The sequence below is a fragment of the Miniopterus schreibersii genome (assembly GCF_964146895.1).
Source record: "Miniopterus schreibersii genome assembly, chromosome: 12".
Taxonomy (NCBI): domain Eukaryota; kingdom Metazoa; phylum Chordata; class Mammalia; order Chiroptera; family Miniopteridae; genus Miniopterus; species Miniopterus schreibersii.
Genome location: NC_138112.1, coordinates 49,297,583 through 49,315,607, shown reverse-complemented (window position 1 = coordinate 49,315,607; position 18,025 = coordinate 49,297,583). Strand labels below are relative to the sequence as shown.

Here is an 18,025-nt window from a genome sequence, read left to right as displayed (position 1 = left end):
TTTGGTGGCTCAAATCATCAACGCCATCTGCTTCTCTTTTTGGTTTGGTTTAGATTTGTACCAACTGCATATAAAACTCAAAGTGCTCAACAATCTGGCCTAAGATACAAAGGAAGTAACATTGTATAGCCCATTTATTCTTTCCTTCAACAGATATTTACTGTCTAATGTGGGCACTGTACTAAGTGCCGAAGATACAGATAGGAGAGAAATCCCTGCCATCCTGGGGGAATGGAGAAAGAGGGGAGGTGCAAACACATAATAAGCAAAAAATACAGGAAGTGATGAATGCAAAGAAGAAAAAGCAGAGTAGAGGGGATGGAGACAACCTGGTAAGAGTTTCTGATGGGACAGCGTTTGAATAGTTGAGGAAGTAAAGAAGCAAGTCAAGAAAATATATAAAGAAAAAGTATCCCAGGCAGAGCGAACGGCAAATGCAATGGTTCTTTTCTCTTGTTAAACAACCTTATAGTATGAGCAGAAAAACTGAAAATCAGAAAGAAAGCTACCCTTCCCCATGCACACTATACTCCCTAATACACAAATATTGGGTACCCTTCAAGCGCAGGATAAGCACCTAGTCATAGTTTGAGGGCACCCAGAGACCACCAAGTTCAAATTTCTCATTTTGCATGATGCCCAGAAAAGGGAAGTTCCTGCTGAAGATCACAAAGTAGCCAAGCGAGAGCTAGAACCCAAGTCTCCTCATCTACTGGCTGGAATTCACTGAATTTTGTTTCTTAGTGTTTTCCTCCTACTACTATTATTACTGATAAAAATAATAATAATAATTAAGTCACATTTACTGAGTGCTTACTATGTGCCAAACATACATCTACATACTGGTCCCACGTAATACTCCAATTAAACCCATGACGTAGGATCCATTATTATCGTGGGGTTTTTTTAATAAGTGAGAAAGCTGTGTCCAATTACCTTACACACAAGGAAACCACTGCTAAACGGAGGAGCTGGGCATGAACACATAACAGTCTGGCTCTGACCCACAGCCTCACTCACAAACCACGGTTCATTCCACCTTCCTCATTTCCACTGGGAGTAGTTTCTCCCACATTCAAATCCTTTAACAGTTGACCTGTGTCTTTGCTTCTATTAGGGCCCTGAGCATTCCATATGTCCTGGAATCGTGGGTTTATGCCCAGTTCTTCAGTGCTGTGCAAAGAATATGAGATGTCAGCTCCTTTAAGGCCCAGAATTTTCTCTTATGACAATCACAGCCACGTATAGCTTTCCTTCCTTCATTTGTTCATTCATTCATTCATTCATTCATTCATTCATTCAAACAACCCAAACAAGTACGTACCCACTCTGGGTCAGGTATCTGGCCAGATGCTGGGGTCACAGCATTAAAGCAAGACAAGTTCAAGTTGCTGACACTTTCTACTGGAGGTGAGAGGTACAGATCAGGGAGAATGAGATGGTAAAAGTGTAAACAGGTAAGTGATCAAGATAATTTCCCAAAGTGAAAGTCCCTCGAAGACGATGAGATGATTGACGTGAAAAACTTGATCACCAAGGGTGACACATTCCTCTGGACACTCAGGCACAGGCCCCTCAGAGCAATCTCCAACATAAACACCACCCTTGTTTCTTTTCACCAACCGGTGTCAGATTACCGAGAACACAAATAACAAGATTTACTCCTGCCAACACTGTACTATCTGAAGAACGAAAAACAGAAGCTAAGGAATCGGCCTTTTCATCTGCGTCTCTCAGCACCATTCTGATGATTTCCTCTTCTCTGACCACAGAATTATATTTAGCAAAGGCCTACTGGAGAGTCCATCCTGGCAGAGGCTGATGTCGTATCTAAACAGGGGGCTGCTCACTGGAGGGGGTCTCGTCTGCCTCCCACGTGAGGTGGACCCGTGGGCTGAGGCGAATGGCTAGGAGGCCCTGCCGGCTCGGTGTTGGAGGGCAATCTGCGGGTCCTGTCCTCCTGTCCGATTCGCTTCTCGTTAACTGTGCGGGGGAGGTGAGGGTGCAGAGCCCTCTCTGGAGACCTGCAGGCTCCACCCTCAGAGCCTCTGCTTCCCCACTTCCCACCTCAAGGTCTTGGCACCTCACAGTGATAACACCCCCCAGGCCAGTACATCACAATTCACGTGACATCTTTAACATTCCTTCTTTCTTCCTGCTGAGGTGGACCGAAGTAGGGGTTGCTGCCACCCCCGTTTTCCTGATGAGAGACCCAGGACCCAAAGGGGTTAAGGAACTCGCCTAAGGACACACAGCTAGGGAATGCTGATGCCCAGGATTGACTCGGGGTTTCTGGCTTTGAACCTCGAGCGGTCTGGGGTCTCGTGGCAAAAAGCCATTTCAGCTATCCCCTGCTTTCCGAAAGTCTGTGTTACACCACTTCGCTGTGATGAATTAGTAAAGTTACGGCTTTTCTGCAAAAGCGAAAATCCTCTTTGGATTTCCCTTGGTTAGCGAAAACGGACACTAATGTAGGACTTTCATAAAAGGCAAAGTGAGGTAATGCAAACTTTCGGAAAGCAGGGGCTAGTCTTTGCCTTACGGCAAAGCTTGAAGCTTTCATAAGAACTCTACCTACAGGTAGCCGGGGAAACCGGTATAGTGAGATTGGGTCATGTGGAAAGGGAATACAGTACTCCCCCCTTGTTTGAGGTTTCGCTTTCCACGATTTCAGTTACCCATGGTGACTGTGCTCTGAAAATATTCAGTGGGGAAATTCCAGAAATCATAATTCATAAGTTTTAAATGGTTCACTATTCTGGGTAGCGCGATAAAATCTCATCTGCCCAGCTCCATGCCCCTTGGGACGTGAATGATCCCTTTGCCCAGCATGTATGCTGGGTACACACTGCCCGCCAGCTAGTGACTTAGCAGCCGTCTCCCATATCAGATTGACTCAAGGTATGGCAGTGCTGTGTTCAAGTCACACTTATTTTACTTAATAATGGCCCCGAAGTGCAAGAGTAGGATGCTAGCAAGTCAGATATGCCAAGGAGAAGCCGCAAAGTACTTCCTTCTTGACTTAATAAAGAAAGAAAAAGATAAAAAAAACCGTATGCTGAGATTTCTAAGATCTACAATAAGAACCAGTCTCCGTCCATGAAACTAAAGAAGGAAAAATAAATTTGTGCTGCTTTTGCTGTTGAGACTCAAAGTGTAAACGCCATGGTCACGGTGTGTGGTAAGTGCTTGGTTAACACAGAAAAAGCGTTAAATTTGTAGGTGGAATCCACACACAGAAAATGTGTCCAGTCAACAGCAACGTGTTGAGCCAGAAAGCACTGTGCCTATATGAAGACCTCAGCAAGGAAATGATTAGCTACTGCAAGTAAGAAATGGTTGCAGTGAAGAATGTTGAGTAAGAGAGAAGTTATACATTCCTATAACTTTTATTACAGTATATTCTTTTAATTGTTTTATTATTGTTGCTTTTAATCTCTTACTGTGTCTAATTTATAAATTAAATTTTATTATAGGTGAGTATGTTAGAAAAAAACATAGTGTATATATGTGTGTGTGTGTGTGTGTGTGTGTGTGTGTATAATACATACATGGTTGGTACTCTTCAGTTTCAGGCATCCACTTGGAGTCGTGGAACATAACCCCCATGGAAAATGTAATTACTATAAGATATTAAAAAAATTATTTACAGAAGTATAGGTGGGGAGTAGATAAACAAGAAATGGCACACTACTACAGTTTGTATTTTTTTAAAAAAGGATTGTTGAACCCTTTCTTTCCTGTGCTTGAAAAGGCAGGGAATCCAAAAAGGGTCACCTGATGGGGCCCGTGGCTTTCAGTAGAGGGGCACAGCCAGCCTAAAGTGACCCCATAAAGAAAGAGCCAGGGGAACAGAGACCTTCTCCTCCCTCCCTCCAACCTCCTGCCTGTTCGTCCTGCTGAAGACATCCAAAAGGAATCCAGATGGCAAAGGAGGCCCCAGGTGCACCCGTGCAGGTCAGCCTGCTGGGACACAGAGCAGAGTGGAGAAGACAGGGGAGGGCAGATACCCAGCCCAGGCTCCAAGGCTTTTCCACCACCCACTGTCTCCCCCTGGAGGGAAGACTGCAGCCAATACCTGAACGAACTCCCTTTTGAAGGCAGTGACATTTTGGTTAATTCCAGTGATTGCTCACCTTGCAAATATCGGGTCACCTTTTTCGTGTGGCACTTAGCAAGGGTGAGCTCTAGGGCAATGCTCAGGCACATAATTTGTATGTTAAACAGCTTCGTGGATACTGTAAAGGTTGTATTCATTTTCTTCTCTGCTGAAATCTGGACTCTGGATTTCAGAATTACCCCAAGTAATGCCTCAAACCCATCTGCAGATGCCAACTCCACTGCGGCATGGCTCTAACTCCAGGGGAGGTAAGGAGCATCCCCACCAAGCTGAGGATCCGACTTGCAGTTTATGTTTGCAGGAAAATACAAAGATCAAGGTATGGTAAGGAGCCAACATCAGAGGATCAGCAAAGGCAAGGTCTGGCTCTCCCCTGAGAGAGGGAAAGGACCGTGCCACCAGGGGGATGCTGTGGAGTGGGGCTGGAGGGGGAGGCGTGAAGCTCTGAGGGGAAATCCAGCCAGATGAAGCAGCAGACATAAAAAGCCAGGATCGGTGGGCCAAGAAGGCAAACGCTGGGAGGAAGAGGCAGAGTAGGTGAGAAGGTAGCCCCGGGCCAAAGCTGCAATCAGGCACCGGCTTAGATGGGCGTCCAGGGCACTTTGTGGAAAGGGCAGCTGTGTTTACAGGAGCAGCGAGGGGGCCAAAGCCACAGGCAGACAAGCAGAGAACAGGTTTCCCAAAGTGAAAGCCTAACAAGAGCTGCCCCTGCTAATAGGATTGATGGATGCTGGAGGTGGGAGCCAGGCTGGCCTCTCAGACCCACTCATATTATTTGCTCTGTTTGATCATGGCCTTGAAGATGGCCTGATGGCAGGAATAGCCATGTATATAAATGACTCCTGATTATCCAGATACCGGCATCATCTCCTTAGGTTTGTCTGCTGTTCACTGTGTCTCACAGAGGAATCCTCCTTATCAAATTCAGCAGCAGCTACATGGGGGTGAACACTAGGCAGGAAGCTAAACTATCACTATCGACATGCTGGTGGCACTGTTCACAGTCTCCCCAAGGGCCACTTCCTCTTCTTTGCTCAAAGTACCTCTATTGTTGAGGGAGCAGTGGCCAGCACCATGGAAGAAGGACAGTTGGTCTATGACAATCCTGGTGACCCCTTCCCCCCTTGCCAAGGGAAAGCATGCCAAGGATGACAAGGTAGAAGGACATAAAGGATGCACCAGCCCCAGATAACATGCCTGAGCACCAACTCATCTCAGGCAACTGCTTAGACTGAACTTCCTGCTTAAGTAAACACTATATACCCTTAGAGTTCAAGCCACTGTTATTTGCAATCAGGAGAATCCTATCAAATGCATGAACATTGTCACTTTTAATTCTAATCTCATGAGGGAGGCATTATTACTATCCAGATCTTATGACTGAGGCTTAGAAAAGTTAAGCAACTTGCCAAGGGTCACAGAGATAGTGGCAGAGCCAGAGTTGAAACCCAGGACTGTCCAACTCCAAAAGCTTGCGCACTTAGCCGCTGACTACGCGTTCTCTCATTGACTCCTCGCCTGACCCTGGACAGCATCAGCTCCACTTCAGCCACACAAAATAAGATTTAGCGATATGCCCATGCTCAGAGCACCTGACCCTCATCACATACCCACTTCAATCTTGTAACTCCCATCTCAGCACAGGCTAATTGCCATGGTTTCACCTAGCTACACAGCTGAGACAGGGCAGGCTGATCCAAGGACAGGGGCTCTTGGCTCCTCGCCCCGTTTCTATAGTCACTGCTGTGTGTGACCGGCTAGAGGCATGGGTTACAGCCCAAAGCAGGAGGCCAGAGGCCTGCAAGTGAACACCGCTTTACACACAGCCAAGGCACAGAGCTGCCCAGAGCTGCCCAGACTGTCCTACAAAAAACAAAGCAGCCCTCTTTCCTCCTGAATATATTCCTGCTGCACATCAAGGGTATATCAGGCTTTATTCTGTGAAATGAGAAAGCAAATTGAAGCACAATACATATAGGGTTGTCTCATTATTGAAAAAAATGTGTTTGCATATGCAAAGGAAAAATCTAGAGAAGGGAAATAAAATTGTTAATGATCACTTCTGTGGAATGGAATTAAGGACAGGGTGATGGGTATTGTATGGTTTTAAATAGCTTGCACCTTTCATATTTTTTTGCTATTCAGTAGTTTTATTGCATATTATGTAATTTACATAGGGAATGCACTATAATAACTTTCAGATATTCCATCATATAAAGCAAAAACATACCTATACTGCAAAAATGTTCACCCCAACCTTCACATTGCTCCTTAGGACTTTGGTCCTTATAACTTCCTGTACAATGTTTTCTTTTTTACTTTTTAATTTTGTGAATCAAGCAAGCACCTTTCATCATTTAAAAACAAATCAAAGAAAAAAATACATCCATTGAGTTTCACAGTAAGGCTATACCAAAATATCAGGGGACGCTCATGAAAGGCTTAATTTAATGGTCTTGAAGGGAGGCCTCTACTGTGGGCCTCAAATGCTGTTTTCAGAAACACACCCACAGAATTTCATGATGGTGGTATGTCCACCGGAGGACAGGCTAAACACTTGTACCCAATTGTGCTTGCTACCCAGCAGAGGGGGACGCGCCCTTAATCTTCCAGGTGATGGGTGTGTGCTCCTACACTCTGTAAACCACCGCCACTGCTTCACGCCTGCAGGAGCCCCCTCAGACACAGGACACATGTAAGTTCAAGCTGAGAGCGAGGCACCGGTCACCTGGCGCTGTGAATCAGACCAGGAAATCACCAAAAGCTTTTTGTAGATTACCTGCCTTCCTCAAAAAAAGAACAATCTTCAGGAGTTCAAAGCAGAAATGCTAGGATTCCTTCCTGTTCCTTTAGCCTGATATTTACAAAGCGCACTGAAATTTACAGCACACGTTCCCATGCAGGCTCTCACTGGGTCTTCACAATAACCCTGCCCAGGTAGAGTGGGCAGAGAGGGTGCCATTCTGTACAGAAGGGGAGATCGAGGCAAAGAACAAGGAGACTCGTTTTTGAACTAATGGAATCATCTAGCAGGTTAGAATCACAGGCCGAAAGCCACAAATACAGACCCTCTAGATCAGAACTCTTCCACTTATTCATTCATTCAGGTAATCGCAAATATGTGTTTGCTACCTATTATGTGACAGAGCTATAATATACATCAGGAACACACTGGTGAGCTCTCGGGGCGCTTACAGCCCGTGGGAAAAGCAGACATCAATCAAACAATCAGAAACTACTCTGAATAAAATGAACACTGTTCTATAACAAAAATATAAAACACAAGAGACTACTTTCTTTTGTCCTGAAAATTAAAAATAAGTAAAAGTGAACTTGATATTCTAGAGTTGCATGTGCAGAGATCCTGTGGCTTAAATAAACATGATACACTTTTAAAACTAAGAGACTCGAGGTCAGAGGAATGAGAAATCTAATACAATAAAGAAACACAGACCAAACTGCAAAATTTTTGTAAGCTATATTAAGCCTAAAACTTAGAGGAGACCATGAAATGAGCTCGTGTGTGCTGGAGTGGGAAAGGAATATGGTGATCAGATTTGCAGTGGGAAGTCCTTACAGATCACTCTAATGTCCACAAACAATAGCCATCCGTGAAAATGACTCAGAATTCAATGTGCTCACCTGTTTCCTGCGCCTTCCCGCAGGCTCTATCTAGTACATATCTAATTAGGTACCAACCAAAGAAGCAATAATGACAAACACGCACCTAAATGGGATCCCCCGCCACCCAACCATTTATTTCCCCGCCAGTAGTTTTTAATGCGACCTTGTGATTGCAAAGTCACCTTAAAGAACACAGAGAGTTACCACCTTGAAACAGGGCACATCAAAATTTATATCGGAGCAGAGGAAAGCCAGCCGTGTAACACTGGAGACTAGTGTAATGCATCTATTTCACATTTGAAGAAATAGTCAAATGGCTCATTTGCAGTCAGTCATGATTTAGGATTAGATCCTTGGCCGTTACACATCAGCGCAGAGGCACAGGCAAGGCACACAAGTCAGGGGGAGGATGGGCCATTCAAAGGCCTGTCCCAATATTATCTCCGTGGTATTGAGGTCATGAGCCTGTCTCTCAACACTCTAGATTCTAGGAAAAAAATGAGAGTCTTCAAATCTAAAAATAATAGCACATAAGCTTCTAGACTCTAAAGACCAACAGTGGTTAGAATTTATAACGAGGTAGATTTTGATCCAACGGCAAAGTAGCCGCGTGAGGTGAGCATCAGCAGCCCCTGCCTCAGAAAGTCATACGTCACACTTGGCCTTTGTTTCAGTTTATAAATGGGATACCTTAGACCAGTGATCTTCAACTGGTGTACCATGGCACACCGGGGTGCTGCAGGGATTTTTAAAGCATGCACTACCTGACTATTTAGTCAGGGGCACCGACCTCTTTTCCCTTAGATCGTCAAATAAAAAAAATGACGACGGGGAACACAATAGCCGTCTGGTGTGCATGAGTCAAAATTATACCTGTTTTTTGGTCAGCTCTGCAAAGAATATATTTTGGGGTGTGCCGCAGAATTTTAGTATTTAGTTCATGTGTGCTGTGAGATGAAAAAGGTTGAATATCGCTGCCTTAGGCTTTTTCTGTGAGAAGTTAGAAGTGTTATCTTGTCACTTAGGGGTGTTAAAAGGGGAGGGAGGAGGAACAGAAGGAAAAAAGGAACTGGAGGGACTAGTAGAGAATAAACTGGCTGAGAAAGGGATACGGGAGGACCTCTGGTCTCCAGCTGCCCCTGACTTTCTGTGAACCCCTGGACAAGCCACTTCTCAGTAACTCCCTAATTACACAGTAGGCCACCTCCGAGGGCTATAGGAAAGATCAAGGGGATACAGACGCCATCGCCAATGAAATACAAAACACCGACCTCAACTCAGTAACAACCAAGCAAAAAATCTGAGTTTTCCCTGCAGGGGGCTGGGCCTCTGAGGTTGAAATGGCAAAGATTTCAAGAAATTTGTATCATACATTCCCCATCGCCTTCCTTGTTTGTGCTGCAAAAACAACATCAGACCTGGAGAGCAGGTATTAGGACAAAAGCACTGAGCAACTGAGCGAGTGGAGGGTCCTGCTGAGGACACACCAGGATGCAGCACAGCCTGGAGCTGTTTACCTCCAGCGCAAATAAAACCCCATTCTGGGTCACAGGCATTCTGAGTGTCCCACTGAAGCCGGCTGATGGCCCCAGCTCCAAGCCTGTGAGTTCCTGGGTGTGAAATTCGCTGTCAGGAGAGCGATACCCTCAGACTAATGGGCATTAATGAGCAGAGAGGCAGCGTGACATTCCTGGGGCAGGGTTAGAGACAGCACCACACAGGTCCTGGGAGGAGAAGGGAAATTATTTCCACTCTAATTGCCCAGGAAAACCCTCAGGTGAGGGCCCAGGCGCATTAACCCACTGGTTTAGAGGCTCTGGAACGACTGCTGGGAGAGGCACTCACAAGTTCAGAAAGATGAACTGAGGGACAAAAGTCAACTGAATTTGGGGTCAGAGCAGGGAAACGAGTGCAGAGAAACCTTTCTCTTCCAAGCCTCACACTCCACCCTTACCAGACCCCCTAAAAGAAAAACAGCTATAAATCCATTTCCTTACATCCAACTGCTCCAGCTGTGAATACTTATAACATTAATTTAATTAAAGTTTCCATAGAGATAGATGAATTTCTTTACAGTAGTGCGGAAAATCAATTCTTTCCAATGACAACACCAGTACCCTTGGTCTAAGTAGAAAGCAAATGCATATTTGGAATTCTTGTGTGTTTTTTTCAATTAAAAGTTCTCATAGCTCATGCATTTTTTATTCCCCAATACTCTTTTCTAATGAGTGAAGCATAAAGGAACAGAGATGATTAATATATAAATGTACATTTTTTATAAAATAGTTCCATACTATGTACTGCTCCGGTTTTACTGTTTATTTTCTCTCTTTGTTTTCCTTCTTTAGAAAAATAGCCATGCATATCCACCAAAAAGGACAGGGTACAACTGCAACAATAAAGATGCAAGCATTGCAATCTTTTCCTACAAGAAAAAATCTATTCCTCTTACAGCCTATGTCCCTTCCATTTGTCCTGTATGGACCCAGGTCCATACGATACAATACAACACAAAATGTGTCTGGGGACATGTGGATGAAATCCCTGGGAGCTGGAAATGCAGTCTCACTTTCCTCTCAATTCTAATGTATCTTGGGCCCCATGTATGCAATAAAGTGCCTTCTTGTTAATCTACTCATGGCCTCAGGTAGCCAACAAACCCCCATATAAAGGGAAGACTCTATTGTATTTCTTTTTAGTCCTTTCCATGTGCAACTTTGAAAGCCTGGGAGTACAGGTTCATGGGGTGAGATGCAGGCCACTCTCTCATCAACCACTTCAATTAATCCTTTCACCTCCTACCTCTGTCTGCCACAAGGCCACAGTTAACCAAAGGTATATTTAAACCCACAAGGGCACAAGAGGAAAAAAGAAAGGTCCTTGAAAAAACAAAATGAGAAATAGGTCTCCTACAGATATCATTGGAAGCCAGGGTAAAGTTAAACCTGGAACCCACCTAATGAGGCTGGAATTAATAAGCCGCAGGGTACCCAGCATGGGCAGAAGGCGGGGGGCAGGGGGGTGTTCAGTTGAATCCAACCCAGTAAGGTCTAGGCGGCCTTAACAATTCAGCGGCCACTCTCTACTTTGCCAAAGGATCTATAACTCTGAATGTATTACATTGGCCACCTAGATCTTTAGATTCATTCTCTCCCATTATTTAAATCTCTACAGTTTCGCAGCAAAGTCTTTCTCCCTCCCCTTCAGAGAACATGGTATGTTTTTCAACAGCACAACTATCTATCATCTGCTGGCTATAGCACACTGTTCTCTCCTGTAGGTCATCAAACTACCAAGGTCGAGATGACCAGGGCAGCCTGCACGCCCCCACCCCACCCCTCCCAAAGGCTGCCCACTGTCGCACGCCTGGGGCAGAGAACGCCGGGAGAAATAAAGAGCACACGGTGGAGAAAACAAGACGCTAACCTCCCTGAGCATCCAAAAATGCATATTTGGCATCTACTCCAGCCAGGAGGGTGGCAAGTGAGAAAAAAGGAGATGGCCATTTAGGGTAAGTAGGTTTTTCTCATCAATAGCTTGCTGCACTATCTACCCACATTTCAACTCAGATGATTCAAATCCCCTGCTGGTCTACTGCGAAAGTGGCCCTGCTAGGAGGCAAGCTGAGCTGCTCTCCGTGGTCCTGAAGGCAAGAAAAGTCCATGTCCTTTACTTAAGGATCTCAGACAGAGGTTAGAGTTTAGAGTTGGAAGGAGGCATAAAAATCACTTCATCCTGGCCCCTTACTGAATATCTAGAGAGCTAAGGCCCAGAGACAGTAAATGGCTCTCCCAGGGACATACATATTTAACAACTTCTTCCAGCTCAAGTTTTCAGTCCAGAACATTTTTGTGCTAAAAGCCAAAATTTCAAAGTAGAAAAGCAAATAGTACATATTTTATTTAGGCGACCCAGGCAATTATAACTAATGAATTTCCTCACTCAGTAAAACTTCACCTGGCTTTACATCACTTCATAAAAGCTGTGGTAATTATGGCTTATGAGTTTGGGACGGGAAATTAAATTTCTAAACTCCTTTCCCACAACAATAAAAAGGGAAAGAAGCCAGGCCACATTCTCAAGGCCCTGCCAGGATCAACAAAAGTTCTTATCATGCTAGAGTGGGTATTTTCTTCCCTGCTCAGGTTCAGTTCCATATTTTTTAAAGAGACTCTGCAATTACATATTTTCAAAGGGACTCTGTTGGCATAAAAACTGTGCACCATTGTGATGCACTACCAATCGTGGAACTAAACGACAAACTACTAGAGAATCTTGCCTAGAATCTGGCCACTGGAACAAGTTCAGTGACCTGACTGACCTCAAACCCTACACTTCACCGTGGGTCTGCACTGCACACTAGCTCCTGATCCATGGGACAAAAGCCATTGTTTTTAGACAGGTGAAAATTTGACTTAATTGTGCTCACTTTCAACATGATATTCCAACACCTTTTCTACATGATGGTATATGTCTATAGTGCTTCATGATGCTTTATGTTTATAGAGGAGCTTGAAATTTTCCAAGGATTTTAAACACTCTTGCTGCATTCCTACAACAACCACATGGTTAGAAAATCTACTATTACTCCCATTTTACAGGTGCAAGCACAGTTCCTGGCATATATGAATGAATGAATGTGCATAATCTTCAAAAAAATCTAAGACCTAGATTCCCTGATTTCACACTCCTGCCTCACTGCATGTAGATCACATTTTATAAATGGCAAACCAAGACAAAGGTCCAGTATTCATGTGAGTCTAGGCTAAATCACAGAGCTCAAAGGCCTGTTCAAATGGAGACCAGCTCTCCATTCCCTTCCTCCCCTCTCATCTCCTCGGTCTCTTCCCTGCAGGCTTTCCCTCACTGCCAACTCGAGCCCACTCTCCCATACACACTCTTCTCTCACTGACACTGTGATTGGCTTTGTAATACTTACAAGATGAACCTCATTCTGAGCCCAGTTTTCACGTGATGGGCACAGAATCAAATCACACAGTGGCAAAGCTGTAAAGCTGCAGAAATTGTCATGTTCTCACCTGGGACAGTAAGAAATGAAGGGGCTACTCCACATCCCCAGGAGCTCTCCCTTCTGGGGTCTCCCAGACCTGATTGTCTCTACCAAGAATCCAGCAATCCATCACGTATCTCCTTATGACGTCTCTTATACTGTTACTTAAACTTACACGTGGGTATGTCCTATCTGCCTAAATCACTTGTCATCTCTTCCTGGACAGGGGATCTGGAGGTGCTGGGTTAGCCGGACATGAGGCGCACACTGGCTTCTCAATTTAATTTTAGTCAGTTTTGATGATAAGTTTTGTGCATGTGCTTCTGTTTGTGAAGTGTATAATGTCTTGGCCTGGCTCTCCTGGAAGCTGTAACCTTTAACAGTCATTTCTTAATTTCCCTCTCCTGACTGTAAGTGAAAATATCTGTATAAAATCAATGCAGTACATTATACATATGGCTTAACTACCTTAAGGAATGTGAGCTCTTATAGGACGATGTTTGTAAACACTTTGGGGGCTCTCTGGGAAGAAATATCTCCATATCTCACTATGAAAACCTAGAGATATAAGCAGATGCTCACATCCTGAAGTTACTCTGAAATGTTAGACAGAAACCTTGAGCTACTGACTTGTTCAGTGATTTGCAGTAAGTTTATTTTTCTGATTCTGAGTGCTCTTCAAGATCAGTTGTGTGCAAAAGTTGAATGTGTTCTGCAGCAAATAAACAGCATGTGTTAAAAGTAAAGTCTAAATACATTTACTGCCTAAACTATAATCATTGAGTTAACCCCTTGTCAGGTGACTATCAAGCTGCAGAGGGGTGGGGGTGCGCACTGTGCACCTTTACACAGTCTGAACAGAGGAGGTGAGAGTTCGGAGCTCTGCTGCAACGTAACAGTGTAGGAGAATTTTTTCCAGCACTGTGGCAAGGGGAGGTTGACTTAGAGTGAGGACACCTGCATACTGCAAAATGTGCTGGCCGAAGGCTAGGCAAATGTACCATTCAATTAGAAAACACTTTTGAGTCCAGCCCTTAGCTGTCAAGAACCTCAGCTCCACTGTCACTTCAAGACCAAGATGCTGGGAGTGACTATTTGTGGTTCTCTCCACTGCCCGGCTGCTATTATGAGCTGTCAAGTCAGCCTGCTCACAAGGCTCCATCCAAGTCCAAGCTTTCTCTGAATGCAGGGACCAGGGCCAATCATTGTGGGGGGCCCTGGCGGTTTCAAGAGTTTAAAATGCCTGAATGAATAAGCCATGAACTTCCTAATGGCAAGGACTCTGCACCCTCCACAGCCTGGCAGAGATAGTGTGTCCAATACATTAATATGGTGGGATGATGGGTCATTAAAAGTTACCAACTAAAGAGAAGGAAAGAAAAATCCCTTTTGCAGTGAATGGGCAAGAACACCGAGGCACTGAATGTCACATGCCAGTGGAGTCCGGGCGCTGAGTAACAGGAACAGGCTGCAGGGTGAGCCGAGAATGGAGAGGGAGAACCTGAGGAAGGTGAGTTCAGCCTCGTTCTCAGCTTTGTTGGCAACTATTAATACAAAGGCAGGGGAGACCCGGGGCAGGGGAGATAATCAGCCTGGCCACCCCACTGAATGATTCCTTTCATGTTTCTAGCTTGAGGGAAGCTGCTCCTCATACTTTGGGAGCTTCTAACTAGGCCCAGTTAAACAGCTGAAAAAGAGAGAAAGGTGTAAGTCTTGGGAACAAGCAGAAAGTGTTAAACTACCAACGAAAATAGCAGTTGCTTTCCTTTGACAATTTGTGTAATGAGACCTGAAAAGGCTCTGCTTCTCAATTCTAACCTAAAAAGGGTGGAAAATCCTGCCACACTTACAGGGCCTCGGAGCGATGGAATTGCCAGGGAAATCATCTCTTCCCGTTTTCAAATGTTCTTATGGGCCCTGCACCTTCTGCAGCATCTCTCCCCTGGGAGGACTCCCTGGGTGGCTGTGACTTTGAGCTGGGAAGTACCTGAATTACACAGGTGGTGCAGAGGGGTGGGAGACTAAGGTTTGGGAGTTAGATCCCAGTTCAAAGTTTCGATGCTTATTACATAGTGTGATTAAAACTGAGTTACTTATCTTCTCTGAGCCTTTCTAATTCTAAATCTGGGTCTAATAAAATTGTTCCCACGTGGCTCCTAAAGAATATCATTCTTAGCACATTACCTGGCCTGTAGTAGATGCCCAGTAAATGGAGGTCCCTTCCCCCACCCACGCCAATGCAATGGGTTCCATGGATGAGATTCCACGTCTTACCAATCAACTCCGATGATCAGCAATATAAAACACGTGGGAGGAAAATACTAGAAAGGAGCAAACTGCTCACACTGCACCAGGCTCTTGCTTTCCCTCAGTTCTGAGTCCAGGGCCAGTGGTCCCCACTCTTGGGCCTAGTAGCTAGAGCAGACACTAATGAGTCAGACTTGGGTCCAAATCCTAGCATTGCCACCGATGAGCAGCAGGATGGCAGACATATAACACAACCTCAGCTCCATCATTTTAAAACAAGAAAAACAACAGCCCTGAGTGTGGGATGAATGAATTATGCAAAATGGTTAATTAGCACTGTGCCTAGCACAGTCAACGCTCAATAACTGCTGTCTGTCACATCACCGCTGATCATCTAACCAGCAGAACTCCAGTGGGTGACAGGTAGAAAAAAACAAGATAGCATAACTCTAAAGGTAAAGGAATCAAAAAGGAAGAACCATGTGATGGGAAGAAATGCACAGCTTAGAGAGTAAAAATCAGCTGTGGTGAAATTCATTCTCCTGGGAGGGTGCCCTAGACAACAGACCAGCATCTCGATAAGGAAACCAGAGCTTCCGCCACTCTAACGTCAGCCAGTTGGCTGGCAAGAAATTTGTGAAGAACTTAAGTTTGGTTTGTGCACCAGGCACTACCCTACCCTTAATCTTCTCCTCCTCCTTACTAGGTGTCTGCTTCGGGTACTTAGTTTCCCAGGGACCCCCATTTATTTGTTGCAGCCCAGCCTCTCTTCCGACTTCTCCCCCTCTGGCTAAACCAGTGGTTTTGAAATGCCAGTCCATGCACCAAGTCTAGACTGCCCGCAGAAAAACTACACGGAGAACTTGCTAAAAACATACCTTCTCAGGTTCCAACCCTCGGGTCTGATCCAGTGGATCAGATGGGTCCTGGTTACCCGTATATTTTCTTAGAAGTTCCCCAGTAATTCTTATGTGCTGTCAGGTCTGGGAACTACATTTCTAGACTTCTCCTACATCAAAATCGAAATTTACCTCTCCTGTGGCCCAGCTGTTCCGGGCCTTTCTTTTCCCTGACCTATCTGAAAAACTCATTTGTGTTTGGGCCCATGAATCATCAACCAGCAACAGCTTTATTTTCCCTCCAAGATCTTACACAAAGGACAACATGTGATGCCATGAGCCAAAGTATGAAAAATTTCAAGAGAGGGAAAGAATATTTAGAATTGCCTCAGTCCATTCTTTATAAATAGGGCTGACCCTAAAGAACATTGTCGATTCCAGCTCTCCCATCCTCTTCCCCACTTTCCAGGTGGAGAGTTGAGGTAGCCAAGAAGGACATATAATGGATGAAACTTCAGAGACACAGAGGCACCAGAGATGTGCAGAAGAAATAATCATAGCAACCACCACCGCCATGTATTGGACACCAAAGGCCAAGCACCACCCTAAGCACGTCACATTGTTATATCATTTAACATTTCCATCTATGAGTATATGTTAGTATTATCATTACCAGTTTACAAATTTAAAAAACTGAGATGCAAAGAAATTAACTTGCCCAAATTCACACAGCTAAGGAGTGGCGGAGGATGGGAGAAGAGGTTATCTCATAGGGACCAGAGAATTGGTGACGTCATGAAAGCTTAGATTAGCAGAGACATATCCCCTCCCCTCCTTTCCTCTTCTCCAGGGACAAAGTTGGGAGGAGGTGGGGATAAAACTTTTGGAAAGAGGGTGCAAAAAATTGCATAGCAAGGAAACAGCAGTGTCTCAGGAGTTCTCAGTTGGGAGTTACTGAACCAGGGCTCTGAGGCCTCTCCCTGGCCTAGGGCATAGGAGACATGCAAGGCCCTTCCTCTGCTCTCCCATTTGGGTAGCAAGTGGGTGGGGGGTGGGGGGAGCAAGGGTGCTACCTGACAGCCTTTAGTTCTAGGGAATGAAGGAGACGAGCTCTTGAAGGTGGAAATGGAGATCGTGGCTTGAGGCTGGCTTTGTTCAAGCTGCCAAGCCCGGCACAGCAGGGTAAAAAGCCAGTGGTTTCTATGGAAACTCTGTCATGCACACATATTATACCTGGACAGTTCTTCAGAAATCCAGAAAGTACCTTAAATAGATGACATCAAAATGGACCAAGATTCACTTCAACAGGGCAGAACTTCCCTTAAGACTGATACTAGTTTCTGTTCTTTGCCCTGGCAGGTCCTCTACTGAAAGAGACTATAGAGCTAGGGCAGCAAGTACCTTAAATACCTCCTCATCGGAAATGTAGTCTGGAGCTGACTGACCTTGGATTACCCCTCCTTCTGCGGGTTCTGGAAGGGAGGCTGTCCCCAGCATGCCTGTTCTTTATTCTGGGCCCAAGGGAGCAAGTCCTGCAGCTGAACAGTCATTTTCACTTTGATGGTATCATTCATGAGAACAAACAATTCATGGACAGTGCTTGCAATGCAAAAATTTCTCCATAATAGGACTCAGATCACTATCCATAAGGATTTCAGCGGGTTCTGGAGAGAATCAATAACATTCCCCTTGACCACCATTATCCAGCTGTCCAGCCGCAAATGATCCAATAGAGACCAATAGTCTCCTTCCCTCAGCTGGCAGTAAACCTGACTCCAGTGAGGGACGTGGGGGATAGTATCTCCACACCCCACCCCACCACCTCCCGTGAAAACCCTCAGACCTCACAAACGGTCCTGCCATCCTCCAACAAGCTGGGAGGCTCATTCCTCTGCAGAGGATGGATGGTATCAAAGGCTCCAAGAACAGCCTCTTTAAAAGCCTCCATCTGGAAAAGATACTTAAGCAAAGCTGTGCCTGATGAAGTGAAATAGAATTAGCCTCTCAGTAGCACGGGCTTCTCGGGTTCATTGTAAGGTAGACTGGCTTATTCGCGTCCAAGGGGAACGACTCAACAACAATATATCATAGTTAACTGTGGCCACAGCTCCATGGACTTTCAGACGGTGCCTGGAGCACACCGGGGCGCACTTAGTACTCCCCAACCTGTCATCAACCTTTTGC

General features: G+C 45.1%; 1 protein-coding gene across 6 annotated transcripts in view; it reads right to left on the bottom strand.

Annotated features, from left to right (window-relative positions):
- The window catches only part of NELL1 (neural EGFL like 1), a 618,076-nt gene that overhangs the window by 505,022 nt on the left and 95,029 nt on the right, over nucleotides 1–18,025 (bottom strand). The gene's annotated exons all lie outside the window — the stretch shown is intronic.